Genomic DNA, 22,599 nt, shown 5'->3' on the forward strand with positions numbered 1-22,599 from the left:
TCTCCTATCTCCCCCACATGCTGCACACACACTTGGACAGGGCGCTATGTATCATCACACAGTGCTGGAACCCTGCAAGTCTTGTTTGGGTGGATGGCGCGTTTGTTGAACTGCTTATCTGTGAGTATCAGGAGTGGAAGGCGGGATCGTCAGAACTCATTCTGCTTAACACTGCTTTGTGGTCAGACTTTGAACCATCAGTGTAACCATAAAGTTATAGTTGGGCTGGTTCTCTAGAGCGGCTGCAGTAGTGTTTCCCCTGGGGGTGTAGACGCAGGCTTAACCAGGGGGAAGCCTTGCCAGGGGCTTGGGTAGAAACATTTGGAGGGTGTGGTCATTGGAGCCTACCTTGTAGTCACTTCTCCATCCATGCTCTAGGTTACTGTAAAAATAGTAGCGCTGGAAAGGGGCAGTTTTCTTTGGGATAAATCCATTTCTTTGAATAATATGTTCCCCCCCCCCAGTTACGGAAGTGATACTTTTCCATTGTAGAAAATTTGGAAAAAACAGAAAAGTATCATAAAAATAATAATTCTAACCATTTTAGAGACAAAATGGAAATCAGATAGTATTTATAATTTTATATCCTTCTTTTCGTATTGTATTATATCATGGGCATACTCCCATAGCATTAAATATTCTTCAAAAACCCTCTTTTTAAAGGCAGTATATTATTCCATCTTTTGCCTGTTCTTCATTTTATTTGATAGTTTTCCTACTGATGGACACTTAGAATATTTCAAATTCTTTACTTTCAGAGTTGATGCCAAAATAAATATTGTTATATATGCATTTTTTGCACATCTCTGATTAATTCCTTAGAATAAATATCTGTAATTGGAATTAAAGGGAGAACAAATGTATACTTGATATGGAAGCAAAATGCAACCTTTTTCAGGAAGAATTCTTTATTCTTTTGGTTATCAATTCAGGGTCGGATTAGGGAACTCTGAAACTAGGGTTGTATCTGAGTTTTGCAAAAGTATTTCTCACATAGTACCTCTTCTTATAAGACAATATCAGTGGCAGGAAACCTAGATCGTTCTGCTTTGGAAATCAGCTATTTTTCTCCTTGCCTCATACTTGTATCATTTATTTCCTGAAAGCTTAACTATGAAGGTTTCTATCAGAAAAGGCTGCTTTTTATAACCTTGGGGTATGAAGCTCAATCACTGAGCTTCATAGGGTTTATAGGATCTTCTGTCACTTGGAGAGACTGATGAGCTGTTGTCTATGCATTATTAATGATGCCCATTGCTCAACGAAACTCTTGATTCCAATCTCTGTGGTGGGCTCAATGTAGATGACACACCCACGTGTGTCAGGCTTATCCTGACTTAGAATTTGGAATCTAAAGGGGAGTGTTTTTGGCATGGTTCTTGTAACTCTCCATATTCTTTCACCAGGCGGACTTATTTTACCCCATTTTAATAAGAAATCCAAAATGTAGGGGTTTGAAAGCATTCCAGTGACAATTACTATTGGGAAAAGCTCTTTTTTAAAAAAAAAAACTTTTAAAAGACTGACATTGAATGAAAAGGATATTCATTTAACTTTTTAAAGGCTTTTTGAAATAAAAATCTATTTCTAGAACTCAGCATTTGGTATAACAAGAGCACCTCTTAATGTTTTTCAAATGGTGTTCCTTTTTTAAAAATTAAATTAAGCATGTATTTCCGTTTTGAAATCTGGAATATTTCTCTTTTTGGTATTTTGGTATTTGGAAAAAGGCAGAAAGTTTTTTTTTAAACCTGTGTATGCACAAGTCTTTTAACATTCTTTTTCAGCTTTGGATTCCACAAATTATGAAAGTCGTAGCTCAGAGACAACACTAAACGGGAAACAGGAGTTCTGTTCACTGTTCCTTTCCTTGCCATCCTGCTCATGTCCTGGCTGTCAGATTTCCCATGTTATTCCAAGTTCATTGGTGTGTCTAACTGCCTCGAAGCAAGTTGACACAATGCTCCTGGAATCCGGCCTGCCGTGAGCCTCGGGCACTGTGTAAGCAGGGCTGGTCTGGGCAACATGCTAAGGGGAAGTTGGCCTACAGAGTCCTTCTCCCTGATAGTGGATGGTCTGCGACTTCCCAGTCCTCTGATGCTGAAATCTTCATGGGACTGGGCTGCTCATTGCTGGGTTCTACCCAAGACTACCCTCTCTGAGCCTAAGCCCCACATCCTGGACCTTACCCTCCTCCATCAAATTTCACCATGTTCTCTTGACTCAAAAATCTGCTTCTGTATGAAAGCTGACGACATGTGGAAAATGACCTTGATGTATTGGTAACCTCTAATACCTCACCAGGCAAGTTATCCTAGCTGTCATGGAACAGAAGTGTTCACAGACCAAATTGAGATGCTCAAATCACATGGTTTATTTAAAAAATTCAAAACTTACCATGAAAATCAACAAGAAATTGATGGGGGTAATGAATGTACCTGGGGTCCAGTGCCTGCGAGATAAAAGGACCATCCTTCCAGGATCCTAGAATCCTGAGCTGAGTTTTGACTATCTGCTGCATCAGCCTTCCCTGCCAGTGATGTGGTTACAAGAACTAGAGCTGAGGTTAAACAAGGGCTCAGTAGGTGGAAGGTGCTATAACCAGTACATGCTTGGTCTAGTGGGAAGACATCTGGCCAATAGCTGTAGGTCACCAATTAACATGCTGAGTGGCTGTTTTAGGTAGTATACAGGCCCCCAAAGATGTCCTCATCTTAGTCCTTAGAACTGTGAATATGTAACCTCAATGGTAAAGGGAACTTTGCAGATCTGATAAAGGAGCTTGAGATGGGAAGATTATCTTGGATTATCTGGTGGGCCCAATGGAATGACAAGGGGCCTTTTGGGGGATGTGGGAGGCAGGGAAGTTAGACTTAAGATTCGATAATGGAAGCAGAGTCAGGGAGATAGATGTCTGTTTGAAGATGCTGCACTGCTGGCTCTGAAGATGGAAGAAGGAGCCATGAGCCAAGGAATGCAGGTGGCCTCTGGAATTTGGAGAAGCCAAGTGTTAATGGACTGAATTGTGTCCCTCACCCCTGCTGAATTCATATGTTGAAGTCCTTACCGCCAGTACCTCAGAATGTGATCATGTTTGGAGATACGGTCTTTGCAGAGGAAATTAAGTTAAAATGAGGTCACTAGGGTGGCCCCTAATCCCATATGACTGATGTCCTTATAAGAAGAGGAAGATTTGGACACAAACAGGGACAAAGGGAAGACGATGTGAAATACAAAGAGGAGATGGCCATCTACAAACTAGGGAGAGGTCTGGAATAGATCCAGATCCTTTCCTTAAGGCCCACAGAAGGAATCTACACTGTTGACATCTTGATCTTGGACTTCCAGCCTCCAGAACTGTGAGACAATACTTTTCTGTTGTTTAAGTCTCCAGTCTGTGGTATTTTGTTACACAGCCCTAGCAAACTAATACACCAAGGGAATAAATTCTTCCCTGGAGCCACCATAAGGTAATGAAGGCATGCTGACACCTTGGTTTTAGCCCAGTGGGACCTACATTAGACTTCTGACTTCCAGAACTGTAAGGTAATAAATTTAGTTCTTTTAAGTTGCAAGTTTTGTGGTAATTTGTTATAGAAATAATATGGTGGCTGTGGGTTTAATGTGTGTTTGTTGAGGACACAGCACATATGGGGCCAGAATGGGACCATAATGGATATCATCAGTGAGTGGCCAATTTAGGGATGAAAAAGCTATTGGCCTGGAGGTTTCATGATCTGGATCTATGGCTTGATCTTTGTGCTCCATTTTATCTACTGGTAACACTTATTCGTTCTACCATCCTTTTAAGATAATAAATTCAGCCTGTTCTATCTTTTACATGTTCTATGTGGCTAACTTATTTCTTTGTAGCACAGCATGTCTTCTGGATTATGCCATATGCTTACTCACTGCCTGTGGTTAACACATTAGTTTACTTAATACATCAATGCATTTCACCTGCTTTGTACAAGCCACTAGCTTCCTATCTATGTAAGTAATATGTCCTCTGAGTTCCATCCATCCTATCTATTTTCCTCCTATAATTGTACTGAATATTTTAAAATAGTATAGCAAACACATGTTACAGCTCCTGTATTCCCAGGGTGCTAATACATGAACCATATTTGCATTTAGAAATAAAGGGCTCTGTACACAACACCACTCCTGCCATCATCCTGACATTGGTTTGGGGGAATACTGTGGCACATGAAAGTTATCAATCTCCTCTTCCTTATTCTTCCTCCCCAGTTAAGATCTTCTTTAAGACCCTGGCCCCTGTGTATTGTCTATGGCTATTTCCAAGCTACGTTGGCAGAGTTGAACACCTGGGACACAGATCATCTGACCCCAAACATAAAATATTTCCTGTCTTATGGAAGAAATTTGCTGACCCCTACACTAGAGCCCTATGAAAGAAATATTACTATTTCAATTTCAAATTTGAAGAAGCCAAGACTCTGGAAGGCTATTTACTTTCCTAAGGTCCCCAACAAACTGGAGATGGGCCATGCCAGGGTTCAGCTTCAGAACCTGGCTGTTTCCAGCTCACCATGCTGCTTTGGGGGAACTTGTCTTTAGCTTGTCTGGTCTACTTCTCCTGCCTTAAAAAGGTGATTTTGACCTGTCTTAATGACCTAATTATGTTTCTGATCTCTCTTCCAACTTGGCACATTTACATCCAATACATCATACTTGTTTGGGTCTTAGCTATCTTCTGATTTATTATGAAGCCAGTAAATAGTTCTTTTATTCTGTCATTTGAAGTTGTTGATGAGAGAGCTAAGGTTGTGTTGGGTAAAAATGTGATCTTCTGTGGGGTGACACTAGTCATGTATCCAGAGTGAATCATTTAAAGAAAAAGAAAACCTTTTTATGTTGAAATAACGAGATTTATAGAAGAGTTGGGAAGGTAGCCCAGGCAGTTCCTATATACCTTTCAACCAGCTACCCTTCCTGTCAGCATCTTATCTAACTATAGCATACTTATCAAAACTGTGAAATTGACATTAGTACAGTAGTGTTACAGACTTTATTCTGATTTTACTGGCTTTTTCCACTAATGTCCAGGATACCATATTGCATTTAGTCATGATCTCCTTAGTCTTTTCCAATCTGTGGCGGTTTCTCAGTTTTCTGTTGTCTTTCATGACCTTGACTCTGCTGAAGAATACCAATCAAGTATTTCATAGAATGTCCCTCAACGGGAGTTTGTCTCCTATTTTCTCATGATTAGACTGGGGTGATGGAGTTTGGGGAAGAATACATACCACAGAGATGAAGTACCTTTTTCATTGCATCTTCTCAGGAATACACAATATCGCTATGACTTATCACTGGTGATGTTAACTTTGGTCACTTGGTAGGGTGAATAATTTTAAATGATTAATCAACAATATTATGTCACACCCACTTTGTATTCAGCATGATGTTAGGCACTTACTGGGTGAGATAATTGAGAAATAGAATAAAAAAGAATTCACAGAAAGAGCCAAGGAAGAGTTTTATAACATGTACAAGAAAATTATTAAGACCTCAAAGAGATGACTAGAGAAAGACCAGATAGTTCATAAGGGAAGAAAAGTACACATTTAAAAAAATACTTGAAAAAGTGTTTATCTTCATGGGTAAACACAGTAATTATCATATCATTATAATATTCATTATAAATATGGAACACAAACAAAAGTATTAATTGAATAGGTGGTATAACCAGTTCTTACCTATTATGATTACAATTATTTAAAAATATGTAGAGTAAAGAGACCAAATCATAGAATAAATGTTAATAGTGATTGTCTTTGGATGATGAGTTTGTGCATGACTATTTTTTTTTCTTTTGGTTTTTGTATATTTTTGGGAAAATTTAACACTAAGCTGTATTAACCAAGTGGGGTAAAAGTCAAGTGGGGTAGTGGAAAGAATGCCTGCATTAGAGTCAAACCTGTTTTGAGTCCTTGCTCTGCTATTTAAAGGCCTCATGAACTTGGGTAAGTTTGCGTTGCGGTCAACTTAGATCCTTAGAAGTCAAATTGGAATCATGAAATAATTTTGCAGGTTGTTTGGGAGAAAATTAAGTGAAGTTAAGGAAGCACCTGGCCCTGGTTATATTAAATAATATCTTTCTTGAAAGCCACGGCACCTGCTTTTGTGATTTTTTATAATCCCTTTATTTATTTATTTATTTATTTATTTATTTATTTATTTATTTGGGAGGATTTTTATAATCTCTTTAGAGACAAGGTTGAAATACACTCATGGAATGAAGGGCTGGGAGGTGAGAGCCTCACTGTTGTAGGAGCTCAGGGGAGGTGGAGAAAAGGGTGGAAGAAAATCCAAGAATGTTCTCAGGAGTGGGTGGGACTTCAGCGTTCAACAACCAACATGTCATATGTTGCCAGACCCTGTTCTGATCATTTTGGATGCACATTCATTAAAATATTTATTAAGTGCTCACCACAGGCCAGGCATTGTTCTGGGAACTGGTGATAGAGGAGAGAACAGAGTAGATGAAAGTACCTGCTTTCATGGAGCTCATATTCTAGTGGAGGGAGACAGATAATAGACGAACAGGCAGAGTATGTGTGGAGGAAAACACAGCAGGATGTGTGTATGTGTATGTTGCAATTTTAGGCAACGTTTTTCTACTTATGGACTTTAAATGTATCATGGCACACCCCCCCACCCACCTCCCCTCCAGCAACCCTCAGTTTGTTTCCTAGAGTTGAGTCTCTGATGCTTTGTCTCCCTCTCTCTTTTCATCTTTTTTTATTTTTCCTTCCCTTCCCCTATGTTCATCTGTCTTGTTTCTTAAATTCCACATATGAGTAAGATCATATGATAATTGTCGTTCTCTGACTGACTTATTTCGCTTAGCATAATACCCTTTAGTTCCATCCACGTTATTGCAAATGGCAAGATTTCATTCTGTTTGATGGCTGAGTAATATTTGATCATATCTATCTATCTATCTATATCATATCTTCTTTATCCATTCATCTGTCAATGGATATGTGGGCTCTTTCCATAGTTTGGCTATTGTGGGGTAATTGGGTGATGGGCATTAAGGAGGGCACTTGAAGTAATGAGCAGTGGGTGTTATATGCAACTGACGAATCACTAAATTCTACCTCTGAAACTATAACATGCTATATATAAATTTAATTTAATTTCAATAAAAATTAAAAAATAAATGTATCATTACACAAAAGTATTTTTCTGGCTAAGGAAATTAAAGTAGGAGCATAGACTCATAGAAGCCAAGGTCATCCCTTTCTCCCAACTCCATGACCCTCCCCTTTTAGAAACATGTATTTTCTGTACGTTTTTCACACCTTCAGAAATAACTCTTGGCCATTTTCTTCAGGTTGCACATCCCCAAGGCATGCACATTTGAATGTGTGCAGTGTATTATTTCTGCAGGGCCTCATCTCCTTTCCTTCCAAGTCTGCTCCAACTTCCTTACCCAAGGTGCCTACTGACATTTAGGCTCTCTGTCTCAGGACCCCTGAATCCAGACACTGGCCAATCCTCTTCCAAAAACATTTTGACCTAAGTTGTCCATAAGTTTTTTTTTTTCTTGATTCCTTTCCTTCTCAAGGATGTCTTTGGCTGCCCTCGTTCTTAAGGCGTTGGTGTAGCCCTCTCTCTTTTACACTCTCCGACTGGCTGTTGTCGTGCATGTGTGTGTGTGTGTGTGTGTGTGTGTGTGTGCGCGTGCACGTGTGCATGTGCATGTGGTGTGTAGGCACACATACATATGCGTGGTGCAATGACTTTTTCTCCAGAGACTGCTGGCTGGAGTGAGCGGGTCCAGCTCCCACAGGGAGGAGGACAGTTTCCTCCCCATGGGGCAGAGTTGCTCTGACCTAGCAGTTTAACTGCCTTGTTAGATGCTCATGTTTTTACTTCCCTTCCTGTTTCAGTTGGAATGAATCACATTTGAAAACATTTCCATCCTTTTAGTGACTATATTGAATAACACACGGTTTTCATTACTATTTACCATAATCAAACTTAAACTTTTTCTTTTTAAAATTAGCACAATTATTTCTATCATTATCTGGCTTTTTTCAGTCTGCATGTTTGGCTCCATAAAATGGATTCCTGCCTAGATTGATGGAGAGAGTCTTTTTTAATTTCCGGAGACTCAGAATTCATAAATGGGATAACAAAAACTATGGTGGAAGAGTGTAGATGATTGGCTAATAGATTGCTCCAAACTATTTTCAACTCACTTCCTCCTCAGCTCTCCTCCCCCGAACCATGCTCCTTAAAGGGGGTCTCCAACATTGAGCTTTTAATTAATGTTTTACAACATTTCTTTGAAATGAGACAAATGCCCCAGGCTCTGTTAAATATGAGCTCTGTAATTCCAAGAGAATATTGTCACCCGAAACTTCTACCCTCCTTGCCCTCACTTACATACCCTTTGGATGGATAAAGGGAGGATCGTTACAAAACAGTGGAATTTTGAGACTGCTACAACATTCATGTTTCTGCTTTCGGAGGGGTTGGCAGCCACATGCTGCTGAGAAGCTGTTTCAGAGGGGAACTGGACTGACTTCTCTTTTAAGTGAGAGTTGCAGCATGAATGTAGATCAATCACAGTTTCTAGCACAGTCGTATCCTCTTTATGAGTGCACTTCCTCAAAGACCTCTGGGCATACACTGAATGTGTTAGACAGAGCCCTTTCACAATCCAGACGTGTTTTCTGAACAAATGCCAGACTTCCTGGGACTGCTGGTTACAATCCCTTACTCCACAAATATAGTGCATCTAAGATTGTCTGTCTGGATAATCTTCCCTTTTTAGTGTTTACTTAACGTGGAAATGATGTTATCCAGGCCCTGGGTACGAATGAGATCATGTCATGAGGTCTCGTTCTGATGTTGTTTTCTCTCAGTTGTGTAGTGACATCAGGATCTGAAGGCAGATGGGCGGCTTTGATGACATTTGGAAGTCCCTGCTGTTTCTAACCTCCCATGATTGTTGGGAAGTCATTGGCGAAATGAGGATGCCGTGTAAGGTGGTAGGTCAACCTGTGTGGTTACTCACAGGCATAGGAAGATACCGTGGAGCTATTATTAGTGTGCTCTGAAAAGACTTATTTATTCTAAAATAGATTTTATTTTTTAGAGAAGTTTTAATGCACAGAAACACTGAGCAGAATGTATAGAGATTTCCCATATGCCTCCTGCCCCCACGCATACACAGCCTCTCCTATTATCACCATCCCCCGACCTGCCCCAGAGTGGGACATTTATTATGACTGAGGGACCTACATGGACACATCATAATCATCCAAAGTCCATACTTTACATTAGGATTCACTTTTGATGTTGTATACTCTATGGGTTTTGACAAAAGTATAATTATATGTATCCATCATTATAGTATCCTACAGGGTAGCTTCACTGTTTTTTTTTTAATGTGTTTTGCCTATGTACAGATTGAGAAGGTCCTATCTAAAAAGATGAATGGTTGAATGCTACTTTTCTGCTAAGATTTTAGGTAGGAGAATGTTTTTCCTGAAAGTCTCATGAATATGGATGTTCTCTGACAAAACGGTTCCATGACCATTTAGGTTTGGGAAATGCTGGGGAGAAATGCGGTGGAGTCATCAGTAGGGTATTGACACCACTATTCTGGTTCTGACATACAAATATATGTTGTCATCATTAGGCATCAAGGAAATACAAATCAAAACCTCAATGAGATACCACCTCACACCAGTCAGAATGGCTAAAATTAACAAGTCAGGAAACAACAGATGATGGCGAGGATGTGGAGAAAGGGGAACCCTCCTACACTGTTGGTGTGAATGCAAGCTGGTGCAGCCACTCTGGAAAACAGTATGGAGGTTCCTCAAAAAGTTGAAAATAGAACTGCCCTATGACCCAGCAATTGCACTACTGGGTATTCACCCCAACGATACAAATGTAGTGATCTGAAGGGGCACGTGCACCCCAATGTTTATAACAACAATGTCCACAATAGCCAAACTATGCAAAGAGCATAGGGGTCCATCAACGGATGAATGGATAAAGAAGATGTGGTATATATATATAATGGAATATTATGCAACCATCAAAAAATGAAATCTTTCCATTTGCAATGACATGGATGGAACCAGAGGGTATTATGCTAAGTGAAATAAGTCAGTCAGAGAAAGACAAGTATCATATGATCTCACTGATATGAGGAATTTGAGAAACATGACAGAGAATCATAGGGGAAGGGGGGGAAAAATGAAACAAGATGAAACCGGAGGGGGAGACAAACCATAAGAGACTCTTAATCTCAGGGAACAAACAGAGTTGCTGGAGTGGAGGGTGGGGGAGAGATGGGCTATGGTGAGCACTGTGAATTGTGTAAGACTGATGAATCACTGACCTGTACACCTGAAACAAATAATACATTATGTTTATAAAACAAAACAAAACAAAACACAAATATATGTTATCCAAATCAACTCAATTATCTAACTAAAACTAAATTTCATTTCTGAGAAATTGATGGAAAAAACCAACCATGAGCATCCTAACCATGTGTCCTCATACCTGTTTTTAAATGAGCATCCCCTTAAGAATTTCATCCACTCTTGTGTTTATTTGTTCATTTAATAAATGTCTATTTTGTGTCTTGTCTATGCACTTAGGGACACACAGCCCTTAATACAAGGAAGAATGTGGCAGAGGTGGCTAGTAACCATTACTGTCTGTCCTTTAGTCATGTTGAGTGCATGGCAATGCAAGACAAAGACTGTTTCCCAGCTTCCCTTGCAGTGAGAAGTGCCACGTGACTACATTCTGGTCCAAGGGATGTGACCTTGAGGTTCTGTGTGCAGAGCTATCACTTGGCCTTTATGCATTGGCCTAGGTCTACACAAGTAAATAACTGGCAAAATGGAAGCCATGTGTTTGGAATGGCAGATCAACAAGATAGAACCTGGGACTTTGAGGCTATGGAGGATGACAACAGCTTTGACATATGTATGATGAGACCATTATGTGAAAGAAAGAAACTTCTATCAGCTGAAGTCCCTGTTACTATGGCCTTCATCATGGCAGCCAAACCAGTCACCCAACTGACCCAGAATGGATTTCTGGTGATTGGACATTGTCATAAGATTGGATAGTTGAGATATTTAGGAGCCTTGTAAGTCAAATGGTATACAATGACCATCTCAGTTTATACAAAAGGCCTGAATATAGGAAGGGAATATTAACAATTTCTTCAACTTCTCATTTCCACACATTGAAGGAAGAAAAGACCCAGGGAACTGAAATTCCTTTAGGTGATAGTGGAGAGAGGCACAGATTCTTTTTACTATTTTAGCTAACAAACCTAGAGAAATAAGGTCAACTTTTCGTATTACAGTCGAATTTTTCCAGTTAGCTCAGGGTGTGCAGGCACTTGACATGGATCCAAAGGTTTTAAAATATCTCAAATCTATTTTCCCAATTCCTTCTATATATCTTTGTGAAACCAATTCTGGCCCTGTAAACTTCCTTTCACCAACACACTACCTCTCTCCACATAGTGGGCTTAGGTAAACACACAAGTATATATTTAGATGTGGGTTAAGCATGAAATAGCTTTCACTTCTTAAATAAGGAAAAGAAAAACCTCGATTCATTAGTAAATGGGACATTTTAAATCTGAGTAGACAAAAAGGACCATGTGAAAATGTGCTAAGCTTCCACATAATTAACAAGATGTCACTTTGTGAGAGAATTTTCATAATTAATGAACCAGTTCAATTTGCTCTGCCATTTGACTTTGATTAATATGTCGTAAAGTATTCCCACTGGGACTCTATCCAGTTGGTTTGGGAAGCTCTTATGTCTATATCCTGTGTATGTGCATGGATCAAAATGCTGGCATCCAATACCTGCCTCATTAGGTCAGGGAACAGCCATGTCCACTCAGTGACAATGCCTGAGGTCCTGCAGCAAACCACCACAAGGCCCAGATGGACAAACCCACAAGCAACAAACACAAAATGCAAGCCAAAACTATTGGGAGAAGTGATTTAACCATTTGCCTATTTTATGGGGTCTTAAAAGGAGAATTTACGTAATTAAACTTTTATTCCTAATTCTGCCGTGGACTGGCAGACCGAGTGAAATGACCTTACTATCATCTTTACACCATCTGATTAAAATTTGCTTCATTGCAAATTTGGTTTATGGGAATAAATTATTTATATGACAAGCTGTAGCAATCAGTGTCTGGTCAGTGCATTTTTCTGTTTAGAAACTACTATTGGCATTTCAAAAAAGGAATTTAATACAGAGAATTTGTAGTACATATGAGAGGGATGGAGGTGTAAAAATGGGGAGATTAGTAACTGCAGGAAGCCGCCATCTTCTTGGACTTGAAGAAACCAAGGGGAACATGCTGGACTCTCCCCTTAGGCTGGCTGAGCCACAAAAGTTGTTGCTGTAAGACTGAGCTGTCTGAGGGCGCCTGGGTGGCTCGGATGGTTAAGCGTCTGCCTTCAGCTTAGGTCATGATCCCAGGGTCCTGGGATCGAGTCCCGCGTTGGGCTCCCTGCTCCTTGGGAGACTGCTTCTCCCTCTGCCTCTCTCTCTCTCTCTCTCTCTCTGTCTTTCATGAATAAATAAATAAAATCTTTAAAAAAAAAAAAAAGACTGAGCTGTCTGAGCAGAAGCTCAGAAGCCACACTTGCCAGCCTGCTGCTGGGGCTAACCATTGCCAGAGGCAACCTAGAAGGTGAAAAAATAGCACCTTCTTCACTCCCACCTTTCAGTTTGCTATTGGTGCCTCCCATTGGTGGAACCCAATGGAAGGCTGGTTGGCAAGGGATATGTAGTTTCTGGGCTTTCTGCCCCAGGGTCAGAGAGCAAGATAAAGAAGGGAGGGTGTTGTGGAGTTGAGAACTAAGAGACTCTAGTCAGCATCCAGTTTCCAAGGACATATCCTATGTAGATTTTTAAAATCATTTTGTATTTTAAAATCATGGTAAGTGTACTCTTTAATCCCCATCCTCTATTTTCTCCTTCCTCCCTACCCACCTCCCTTCTGGTAACCATCAGTTTGTTCCCCATAGTTAAGAGTCTCTTTCTTGGTTTGTCTGTCTCTCTCTTTTTTCCTTCTTGCTCTTTTTGTTTCTTAAATTCCACGTATGAGTGAAATCATATGGTATTTGTCTTTTTCTGACTGACTTATTTCACTCAGCATAATACCTGTAGGTCCATCCACATCATTGCAAATGGCAAGATTTCATTCCTGTTTATGGCTGAATAAAAGTTATATATATAAAATCTCTTCTTTATCCATTCAACTATTGATGGACACTTGGGCTATTTCCATAATTTGGCTATTGTAGATAATGCAGCTATAAACATAGGGGTGCATATATCCCTTTAAATTAGTGTTTTTGTATTGCTTGGGTAAATACCCAGTAGTGTGATTCCTGGATCATAGGGTAGTTCAATTTTAAATTTTTTTGAGGAAACTCCATGCTGTTTTCCATATCCTATACAGATTTAAAGTAGTTGCACAGTACTTGATTAAGTTAATAAATGAGATAACATTTTATTATTAGCCAAGATATCACATCTTTAAGTCCATCTCTATGAAATTATATACAATTATAATCTAGCATATACATACAATTCTGAAGTTGTATGGATGCTAGTGGATATATATTTAAAATTTTCATGTTAATATGTATTCACATAGTTATCCAATTGGCTTTATTGGTAAGAAATAAGACTGAAACTATCATTTACATTTTTGCCTTGACCATGCCAATCTTGTCTTTCTACAATGACCAAAAAGGATCACATTTAAACAGAAAAGGTAGTGAAGAAATTAGATGAAACTTGGTTTACACCTTATATAACTCCCATTGCAGGTAAGAACCCAGGTGGCCTCTTCCCTGGGCAGACAGCTATAACCTCAAAGGCAACGCCAGCCCCACAGTATGTTAGAGAGATGTACAATGCTATAGGGACCCATTGCCTCCTGGTGGGCTTCTGGTGGTCAAAGCAAGTCAAGGAAATTTGAGGGAGCAGACAAGCTTTTGCCCTCTTTGTGGCCCAGTGGTGTTAGATAGGAGAGCCATTAATAAAAAGGAAAAAAAAGAAGCGCTTGTTGGTCTTGGTGGCATTGTTCAAACAGGACTGGGTAATTTTCTGTTATGAATTCATTCCTAATCTCTTCATGTGGGTCTGGGAAATGTGTCTGGAGGGCATTTTCCTCCCTGGTTGGAGGTGACTTATCAGATTGTCAATTACTGTCATTACAAGCCCAATCACATAGCTGGGAGACCGAGGTGATTGTTCACTCCTAAGCAGCATGGGACAAGCGGGAGCAGTTGAGACCACACTGAGAGGCCAGGGAACTGCAGACAAGTAATCTGCTGGGGAAAAAGCCCCCTTTGATCTTCATACCAGACAGCAATTTCAGCAGAAGCAGAGTCGAGTTGGTATTTTTTTTTTTTTATTGCAGTGGGACCGGCACTACCGACTTGCCTGAGTGGGGGTTGCCGGGAGGAAGTAAAGTTAATCTTTAGCTTACCTGCATCTTAAGCAGCGCAACGAAAAAGCTTCATGATTTTCTTAAATAGAAATGGTCTAAATATTTAATAAAGGCAAATAATTTGTTACTCGATGTTTTGAATCATGTGGCCAATTTCAGCTCATTTGTAATATTGGGTGCTTGCCTGGCAACTTAAGTCTGGTAATGGCTACTTTCTTTTTAGTCCTTGTGGTGGACTGCAAAAATTCAATCATTTTCATTAAATTTCAGTACAGTGCTTGCCTTCAGATTTCCCTGAAAGCATCCATGGTCAGCCTCCAGGGAGAAAACAGATCTGTATGTGTACTCTCAGAAATGCTTCTGTGTTATTGTTATGCCAATTTGAAAGACCAGAAAGGCTGTTTATATAGAGAGTGGTCCAAGGAAGGAAGTGGGTTTGGACAAAGGGCATTTGCTCGTGTCTTTTGTGCTGGTTACAAGACAAGCATCTCATCACAAGGCACTCTGACATGGTCAGAATCTGCAGATGACTCAGTTCCTTTGGAAAAGTTTAACAGAAGCTGCAAGAGGACCCATCTGTGAATCTTCCTGGTTAAGCACTAACTCAGTTCATCACAATTTACTAGTTTTGGAATCATGGTCTTCTTTTGAACTAAATAAGTTATGGTTTCTCTAACTGGACAGGTTGTAGGGTGTTTATGATAGCCACTGTTATTTTGATCTTCAGCATGCACCTTCAGGTTCTCACTAAACAAATATTGAACGAATGAACAAAATGAATTTTTGCTTATGGCTATTGATTTCCTGGTAGAACTCCCTTTTTTCTAGTGTCTACAGGAAATGTCTTCCTCGCTTGTGTGTGTGTCTGCCAGGCTTGCCAGTTCTAAGTCGGCCACGGGAGGGGTTGTGTTCACAGGAACATACCATGTGACATGTCAGGCAGATCAAAGCAGGGATTTCAGGGCTGACTACAAGGGGAAATGGTTAGTAATTAATAAAAGGATGTGGAATTGGTCATGTAGACTGAAAGAGCCCAGAACCTTGGCGAAATATTTCCAGAGGCTGCCAAGATAAAAAAGGGTGGCTGGGCTGAGTTATGTATGGGTGAAACTTGCAGGTGTTAATGCCACTGGGTGAGGGGAGCAGAGGAAGAAGTTTACTTTCACCCAGGCCATGGGCTCACAGATTATAAGAGCCTCTTCAGCTTTGGCCTTAGTTTTAGTTTGTTTTTAAATGGAGCTTTTAGGGGCCCTAGGGTACGTACAAAAATGTGATAATGATGTTTAATTCTGAGAGTCAAGCTGTGGTTTCTCATTGGCCGTATCTGGCTTTTCAATGTTTCAAGTCAGTATGTTTTGTTTCCAGATTTAGTATCAAAGCAACTTTTCCCTTGCACTTGTTCAACAACCCTCCCACCCCGTGTGCAGTCTAACGCATTGATGAAACCAAATAAAGCCCTGCATGAGTCTGCTGGCTTTCCACCATAGCTGTAGCCACTGTATACTTTTTTGGTGGCTTGGTGGTGAGAAGTAGAATGTGGGAAGGGGAGGCAACCCAGATAATGGACGTTGGGAAAGAATGTATTAGAGGTGGGTCCCATCTTAGCAAGGGACTGGTGAGTATGCCTAGGCGGGTCTCAGCTGACAAGGCTGAGAGCTACGAAAGCTCTGGATGCAGCTCTCTCTCTCTGTCTCTCTCTGTGTGTGTGTGTTCTTGGGAGTTGGCAAATCATGGAACCTCCAAAGAAAATTTCCACTGATTGTCTGAGACTTGTGAGCTTGTAAATTGCCTCATTGAGTTTTTAAGCCATTTTCCCAAGGGAGTGATGATGTTTGATCCCTTCTGCAATCTTTGCAGATATCTCAGGGCGTGAGGTCCCTGCAAGGAATAGATACTATTGATCCTAGCCAAGTGGCAGTGCAGTGTCTTAACTTCTGAATGATTTTTTCCCCTTGTTCTTTGCCCTCCTTCAGGTCTCTTCCAGCTCCTGCCAACCTGCTCCAAAAAGACCAATGCCATGGACAACATGACTAGTTGGGAAAGAGTTGGGGGGCAGTGTTGGACTTGGCTGATTCATCTTCAGTGGTTTAGAGTGGAATGGAGTTCCCAACCTTGCAGCAGACTTCAACTTTATGGGTAATCTTGTATGTCAAGAATGGTTTGAAGTAAATATGACAGATGGTTAAATAATAAGTAATTATGGGCATTGGGGACAAGGATGTTGGTAAATTTCTCTTTACTCATCTGTAATTTCAAAACACAAAAGTGTCTGTTGAGGGACTGGAAGGTGGATGTGGAGAGTGGTAAGAAATGACACCCAAATGTATGCTGGGTGCCTTTAGGTCTTTACAAAGAAATATCCACATCTCCTGTGCGGGATACAGGGGATCATTTATCATTTTCCACAGAATGCCACATAGTAACACCCTAAAACTCAGTGGATGAAAACTATAAGTAATTGTGATTGCTCGTGTATCTGCAGACATGGCTGGTTGGCTGGGATGGCCCTGCTCCAGCGTCGTTCATTCTCCTCTGGGGATGGGAGGATAACCACTGGGTAAACTGAGGCACGTTCTTCCCAGTGATGGTTGAGGTGAAAACGGAAAACAGAAATGCATGAGGCTGCTCAGACTTAGGCTTGGAAGCAGTGCCCTTGCCTTCCACCCACATGCCATGGCCAGTGCAAGTCACATGGCTGAGCCCAAAGTCAATAGGCAAGAAAATACAGTCTGGTCATGACAAGCCTGGGCAGGGGTGTGAATGCAGAGAGGCAGGTTAAAATTTGGCCAATTGTAACACAGAGAGAGAGAGAAAGGGAGGGAGACTCCCTTCTCCATATAAAATAATATCTCTATAAATATAATTTATAATATAATGATTCCATCTATATATGAGTCTATATCATATGTATATGTGATTCTAGCAAGAATGTTCATATCTGGCTTTCCCAGAGTTCTTTTTCGTTCTCTCGCTCTGATATGGTTGAGGTGTTTGTGGAATAGGCTCTCCCTTGGAAAAGAAACAATATCCTAAACAATATCATCTGTGATTTTATTTTCAATTCCCCAACTATTGGCATGTCCCAGCCATCTTCCTGGTTGGGAGCCTCAGTGGTTTTCAGGAGCAGTCCTCCTAGGTTGATCTGGAAGAGCTGGGCTATGTTTCAGCCAGAGATGAGAATCTTTCTCTGAAAGTCTTAGAAGTAAGGACATTTTGTTTCCAGATAGGAAATAGTACTACATCTGCGCCAGCCATCTCTATCCCCACCTGCTCCTTGAGGTCCTCCCAGCAGGGCTGTGGCTGTCTGCTGCTCTCCTTGCCTAGGACCCCCTCACCCAACCTGGTAGCATGTAACAGGAGGCCACTGGATGCACCATGAGAGCAGTATGTGGCAGCCAACATGGTCTGTCCTCTTCTGTATCAACTGGGCAATGTCCTTATAATGTAGGGAAAACATTGCACTTCACAGCAGTTTGTTGGCTCTCAGTAAATATTAAGGAATGGAGAGGCACTTTTCAAAGCACTAGGAAAACTCTCTGCGGGTGGAGAGGGCAAAGAACCAGTGCCCACAGGAGAATCAGAGAGTGTTGATGGCAGGGAGGTGTGCTGATGTGGCAGCAGGTGAGTAGGAGCCATTTCAGATGGGGTGGTGGGGAGGGAGGGAGGGATAGTTTCTCTGAGGGGATGACGTTTATTTTTTAATTTTTAATTTTTGTTGTTTTATTTAACTCCAGTACAGTTAACATGCAGTGTTATATTAGTTTCAGGTGTACACTATAGTGATTCAACACTTCCATACATCACCAGGTGCTCATCACAAGTGCACTCCCGAATCCCCATCACCTATTTCCCCCTGCCCTCCCAGCCCCCTCCTCTCTGATAACCATCAGTTTGCTTCCTATAGTTAAGAGTCAGTTTCTTGGCTTGTCTCTCTCTCAAGGAGATGCCATTTAAATTTAGTTCATATAAAGACCTGGGGGAAGAGATTTCCAGGTAGTGAGACCGGCAGGTGTAAACATTCCAAGGGAGTAACAATCAACCCTAAAATCTCCAACTTCCAAAGACAACCTTCTCTGATGCACCCATACCATCTGGTCTTTTCAAAGGAAATATTCTTTTTATTTTTAAATTAAATTTAATTTTATTATGTTATGTTAGTCACCATACAATACATCATTAGTTTTTGATGTAGTGATCCATGATTCATTGTCTTTCAAAATTCTTTCAGAGCACATGAATGCACTAGGGCCTACTTCCAATGGGACTGGTTATTTATTTATTTATTATTTTAAATAGATTTTATTTTTTAGAGGAGTTTAGGTTCATAGAAAAATTGAGCAGAAGGTACAGAGATTTCCCATATGCCCTCTGGCTTCTCCCGCCTTCCCCTTCATGAATAGCCTCCCCCATTAGCAATATCCCTCATCAGAGTGGCACATTTGTTCCAGTTGGTGAGGCTACATTGACACACCATTATCACCCAGAGTCCATAGTTCACCTTAGGGCTCATCCTTGGTGGTGTGAATTCTATGGGGTTTGGACAAATGTATAATGACATACTCTGGATATGGAGTAGTTTCACAGCCCTAAAAATCCTCTGGTTGGTTATTTTCAAGTACAATGAAACCTCACAGATGTCATTTATGTAGCAAAAGAAGAACAAAGGAAAGTGGCAAGTACAGCTTTTTTTTTCCTCTTTCTTTAAGATTGTAAAGGTCTTTGACGCGTGGAAGGCAGGCTTTTATTAACTAGGCATTTGTATCATAAACATAATTCCCAGACAAGCAGGAAAGTCCCAGAATTCTGAGTCACTGATGTTTGAATAGATGTTTTGTAAGGCCAAGCATTTGCTTTTACAAATAAAGCATTGATGAACTAAACAGTTGCTTAAAATGAACTGGGCAAGTTTTATAATGTGCACTTGGCCTTCAGAAGACAGTGCTGTGATTTATAACAATTTTCCCCTCTTTAATCTGCATTCGCATTACAAGAAAATCTCTCTCTTTTTTTTGCTGCTGGTCTTAGTCAATGCCCAGTGTGAAGGAGACCTGTATCTGCAAATTATAAAAATTTCATGTGGAAAAACAACAGAGTCACCTGATAGATGCTAAATATCAGCTCTTGGTTTGCGTGATATGCAGCTGCAGTGGTGTCTTCTCTTGTGGTGGGACTTATAAGAAAATGAGAAAGGATTCTGTTTGTGAAACACAATTTTGTCAGGAGTATGGTCAGGATGGTTATTCCAGGTTGCTGCTAACACAGCTGGGATGTTTTAATGCATTTTGTGCACTTCAGTAATAGAAAGGTGTAGAAATAGAACTGGAAAGAGTTCAGAGAGGGGCAGATAATCAGGTATGTGAGGCTCCAGGCTATGATTTATACTTACAAGACCTAATACCTCATGAGGATTTTGCTTTACCACATTACCAAGGGAATGTGAGTCCAAAAAAGAGGGCAATTTAGCTTGATATAAAGGGCTGGAGTTGGGTTGGAGACTCAGTGGGTAGAAGTGGGGGAGATAGGAGAGCCTCTTTGTGGAACTAAGGTCATAAAATTTCAAATTAAAATACCCACATCATGGGCTTAAATACCTCTTTCCCCCACTGCCTTGCCCCCTGCCCAAATTTCCCATTTTCTTAACCATTCCAAACAGATAATTCTTTGACTCAAACTGTCCATTTGGGCAAAGAAGTCCACTCTAAGAGACCCCCATTATGTAGAGGAGGGGCTCCAGCTGTCTGTCCCAGGAGGCCGGGGAGGAAAAGAACCATGGGCTGTACACGTGGGCATAGCTCCTTTCGCAATGAGGAATCTCTGACTCCTTTTCTGTTGTTTGATGGGATTGAATTAACTCTCCACCCTTGAATCTGTAGGTCCAAGAGTGGGTCTTAAGCACATCTGCTCTCACTTGATGCAGGACCTCTCTGTAATAGTAATAGTGACTGACAGTCCCTTGCCTCTTGTTTGAGGGCTTCTGGTGATGGGTAAGCCAATGTTTCATGAGTCAGCTCATTTTTAAAAAAATTTTTTAAATTGTTATGTTTATCATGATACATTATATCATTAGTTTGTGATGTAGTGTTCCATGATTCATTGTTTGTGCCTAACACCCAGTGCTCCACGCAGAACGTGCCCTCTTTAATACCCATCACCAGGCTAACCCATCCCCCCACCCCCCTCCCCTCTAGAACCCTCAGTTTGTTTTTCAGAGTCCATCGTCTCTCATGGTTCGTCTCCCCCTCCGGTTTCCCCCCCTTCATTCTTCCCCTCCTGCTATCTTCTTCTTCTTTTTTTTTTTCTTAACATATATTGCATTATTTGTTTCAGAGGTACAGATCTGTGATTCAACAGTCTTGCAAAATTCGCAGCGCTCACCATAGCACATCATACCCTACCCAATGTCTATCACCCAGCCACCCCATCCCTCCCACCCCACCCCCACTCCAGCAACCCTCAGTTTGTTTCCTGAGATTAAGAATTCCTCATATCAGTGAGGTCATATGATACATGTCTTTCTCTGATTGACTTATTTCACTCAGCATAACACCCTCCAGTTCCATCCACGTCATTGCAAATGGCAAGATCTCATTCCTTTTGATGGCTGCATAATATTCCATTGTGTATATATACCACATCTTCTTTATCCATTCATCTGTCAATGGACATCTTGGCTCTTTCCACAGTTTGGCTATTGTGGACATTGCTGCTATAAACATCGGGGTGCACGTACCCCTTCGGATCCCTACATTTGTATCTTTGTGGTAAATACCCAGTAGTGCAATTGCTGGATCGTATGGTAGCTCTATTTTCAATTTTTTGAGGAACTTCCATACTGTTTTCCAGAGTGGTTGCACCAGCTTGCTTTCCCACCAACCGTGTAGGAGGGTTCCCCTTTCTCCACATCCTGGCCAACATCTGTCATTTCTTGACTTGTGAATTTTAGCCATTTAGCTCATTTTTGCTCTAGGTCCAGTATATACAAGCATGGCAGTCCAGTGTAATCACCTGGCGAATTTTACAAAATCTTTACTGCCTGGGGCCCACCCTCAGTGACTATGATAGAATTGTTCTGGGGAGGGTGTTGGCATCACTATTATTTATTTATTTTTTAAAAATTTTATTTTATTTTATTTTTTTGGAAAATTTTGTTTGTTTATGAGAGAGAGAGAGAGCACATGAGAGAGGGGAGGGTCAGAGGGAGAAGCAGACTCCCTGCCGAGCAGGGAGCCTGATGCTGGACTCCAGGATCATGACCTGAGCTGAAGGCAGTCGCTTAACCAACTGAGCCACCCAGGGGCCCTATTTTATTATATTATGTTATGTTAGTCACCATACAGTACATCATTATTTTTTGATATAGTTTTCCATGATTCATTGTTTTTGTATAACACCCAGTGCTCCATGCAATACGTGCCCTCCTTAACACCCGTCACTGGGCTAACCCATCCCCCCACCTCCCTCCCCTCTAAAACCCTCAGTTTGTTTCCCAGAGTCCATAGTCTCTCATGGTTCATCTCCCCCTCTGATTTCGCCCCCTTCATTTTAAAATGCTTCACGTAATGCCAATAGGCAACTGAGGTTGAGAGCATGAATGCTGTCCTCTGTCATTTCCTCTTTGACATGACAGTCTTTGAGACATAGGAAGCTGATAACCCTCCCCTCAGTCGATATCACTTCCCTAAGGCTTTCTCGTCTCCAGCTGAAGTCACTCATTTTTTTCAAAGTTACTCCTGTGATGTGGTTTTATTTCCTCACTATCCTGATCATAAGCTACATTGTCTGGATGCCACTTACAGTGTGTGTCTTTTCCTGCTTTTGTTTCATTGTGAGCTTGCTGTCAACTAAATCCCCTCAATTTTCTCTTGTAAAAGGCTTACAGCTTAGTGGAGGAGACTAGCATGCCAGCCTCATCCTGTAATTATAAAATTTATTTCTAAAGTTTAAATGCAGGAATTTTCTTGACTCTTACCAAATTCAGTTTTGTTGGGTTACCTATTTAATCTTGTCCTCCAAAATTACTGGTAAGTATCACCTGTTTGGTAAGGCATCTGTATATTTTTACCAATGTTATTAATAGCAGGAAC

At 40.8% G+C, this 22,599-nt stretch overlaps 1 long non-coding RNA gene across 1 annotated transcript in view; it reads left to right on the forward strand.

Annotated features, from left to right (window-relative positions):
• LOC141372390 (uncharacterized) overlaps positions 1-16,666 on the forward strand; it is a 54,363-nt gene extending 37,697 nt beyond the window's left edge. Inside the window, exon 3 of the long non-coding RNA XR_012377590.1 lies at positions 16,489-16,666. This is a non-coding gene — a long non-coding RNA (uncharacterized lncRNA). The remainder of the gene's footprint in view (positions 1-16,488) is intronic.
• Positions 16,667-22,599: the final 5,933 nt, after the last annotated feature.

The sequence above is a fragment of the Callorhinus ursinus genome, unplaced genomic scaffold (genome assembly GCF_003265705.2).
Source record: "Callorhinus ursinus isolate GAN/ISIS: 27379988/994484 unplaced genomic scaffold, GSC_fseal_2.0 scaffold1, whole genome shotgun sequence".
In the NCBI taxonomy this organism is placed as follows: Eukaryota; Metazoa; Chordata; class Mammalia; order Carnivora; family Otariidae; genus Callorhinus; species Callorhinus ursinus.